At 41.9% G+C, this 2678-nt stretch overlaps 1 pseudogene; it reads left to right on the forward strand.

The window, feature by feature from the left end:
• Positions 1–553: 553 nt before the first annotated feature.
• Positions 554–1245, forward strand: LOC139417597 (olfactomedin-like protein 3B; annotated as a pseudogene).
• Positions 1246–2678: the final 1433 nt, after the last annotated feature.

Genomic DNA, 2678 nt, shown 5'->3' on the forward strand with positions numbered 1-2678 from the left:
GCCTTCCGGGACACCTACAGCACCTGATGTCACAGGGAGGCCAAAAAGATAATCAAGGACATCAGTCACCCGAGCCACGGCCTGTTCACCCCATTATCATCCAGAAAACCCCATCAGTACAGGTGCATTAAAGTTGGGACCGAGAGACTGAAAACCAGCTTCTATCTTAAGGCCATCAGACTGTTAAATAGACATCACTAGCCGGCTTCCACCCGGTTACGCAACCCTGCACCTTAGAGGCTGCTGCCCTGTATACATAGACTTGGAATCACATGCTACTTTAATAATGGAACACTAGTCACTTTAATAATATTTAAAATAATGTTTACGTACTGCTTTACTCATCACATATGTATATACTGTATCCTATTCTGACTGTATTTTAGTCAATGCCACTCCGACATTGCTTGATCTAATATTTAAATGTTTCCTTATTCCATTATTTTACTTTTAGATTTGTGTATTGTTGTGAATCATTTGTTGGAGCTAGGAACACAAGCATTTCACTACACCCGCAATAACATCTGCTAAATATGTGTATGTGACCAATAAAATGTTATTTGATTGGGTGACAGACAGTGCTGTCTTTCCAGTGGAGGTGGCGGACCATAGACCCATTTACAGCCTCAACCCAGAGACTGTTTTGGACATGGCTGCCAATGAGGAAGGCCTCTGGGTTTTGTATGCCACCACGCAGAGTGAGTCGCTTAACCTGGCTTAAGATGGTCTGAGGCAGCCTGGATATAGAGCAGATGTGTGACACACAGTGTCCTCGGGAGAATGTGGAGGCAGCCTTCGTGGTCTGTGGGACGGTCTATGTCAGGGCTGCCCAACCCTTTTCCTGGAGATCTTCTGTCCTGTAGGTTTTCAGTCCAACCCAAATTTAGCATATCTGATTCAGCTAGTTAAGGTGTTGTTGAGCAGCTATTTAGTAGAATCAGGTGTGTTAAATTAGGGTTAGACTGAAAACCCACAGGACAGATCTCCAGGAAGAGGGTTGGGCAGCCGTGGTCTATAACACCAGGGAGCAAAGTCGTTCCCAGATGCAGTGTGTGCTTGACGTGAATGATATGGTGAACAGTGAGGAGGCTCCTCTCTTGTACCAGGAGGTATGTAGCCCACACCAGTCTGAAGTACAACCCTCAGGGGAAACAGATCTATGCCTGGGACGATGGCAACCAGATCCTATAACAACTGTCCATAAAAAAAAAGTTTCACTTTTATTTAACTAGGCAAGTCAGTTAAGAACAAATTATTTTCAGTGACAGCCTAGAAACAGTGGGTTAACTGCCTTGTTCAGGAGCAGAATGACAGATTTGTACATTTGGGGATTTGATCTTGCAGCCTTTCAGTTACTAGTCCAACACTCTAACCACTAGGCTACCCTGCCACCCTGTGAAGAGGAAGCTAATGGTTTAAGTGGCTACAGTGGGTACTTTAGTACAAATACTATGAATGGATCATATTTTAATGTAAAGACAATCACTGGCATGGAGAGTTTTTTGTTGGTACCAACCAACACATTGTCCATAATGTGACACTTGTCTCTCAGAAAATTCTTACTTAACATTACTGTAGGTGCCCATTATCAAACATATTCCTACAGTTTGATATAAAGTATTTTGGAACTGTAATATTATGTCTGCAACAACTGGATTGATTAGGGGCACAGATCAGAAACTGTGTATAAGTTAAAGCCTTGATCGAGTGTATGCCTCAGCTACCCTCAGTTAACTTGACTATTCATAGTCCATGTTTTGTTTTATACTAAACAAAAATATTAACTTAACATGCAAAAATGTCAACGATTTTGCTGAGTTACAGTTTATATAAGGAAATCAGTCAAGTGAAATAAATACATTTGGCCCTAATATATGGATTTCACATGACTGGGCAGGCGAGCAGCCATGGGTGGGCCTGGAAAGGTCTGGTCTCAGACGATCCCATAGGTGAAGAAGCCGGATGTGGAGGTCCTGGGTTGGCGTGGTTACACAGGGTCTGGGGTTGTGAGGCCAGTTAAGACCTACTGCCACATTCTCTAAAACAACGTTGGAGGCGGCTTATGGCAGAGAAATTAACATTCTATTTTTTGGCAACTGCTCTGGTGAACATTCCTGCAATCAGCAGGCCAATTGCACGCTCCCTCAAAACTTGAGACATCTGTGGCATTGTGTTGTGTGACAAAACTGCACATTTTAGAGTGGCCTTTTATTGTCCCCAGCACAAGGAACATCTGTGTAATGATCATGCTGTTTAATCATCTTCTTGATACGCCACACCTCTCAGGTGGATGGATTATCTCGGCAAAGGAGAAATGCTCACTAACAGGGATGTAAACAAATTTGTGCACAACATTTTTGAGAAATAAGATTTTTGTGCGTATGAAACATTTCTGGGATCTTTTATTTCAGCCTCATGAAACATGGGACCAACACTTTACATGTTGTGTTTACATTTTATAGTTCAAACCATTTTGTCTTTCCTGCTGCTTGGTCCCTTTGTTGTACACTTTGAGATACGTAGTTGTGAAATTGTTAATCTGCACAAAGAATACAATTATTTCACTAAAAAGTTCAATCTTAGGTGAAATCTTAAAATTAGAAATAGTACTCCACGTTTTGAACCCAACGTTGCACCACCATAATTCAAAACATGTCTTCTGTTGCTGCAATACTGCT

The sequence above is a fragment of the Oncorhynchus clarkii genome, chromosome 9 (assembly GCF_045791955.1).
Source record: "Oncorhynchus clarkii lewisi isolate Uvic-CL-2024 chromosome 9, UVic_Ocla_1.0, whole genome shotgun sequence".
Lineage (NCBI taxonomy): Eukaryota > Metazoa > Chordata > Actinopteri > Salmoniformes > Salmonidae > Oncorhynchus > Oncorhynchus clarkii.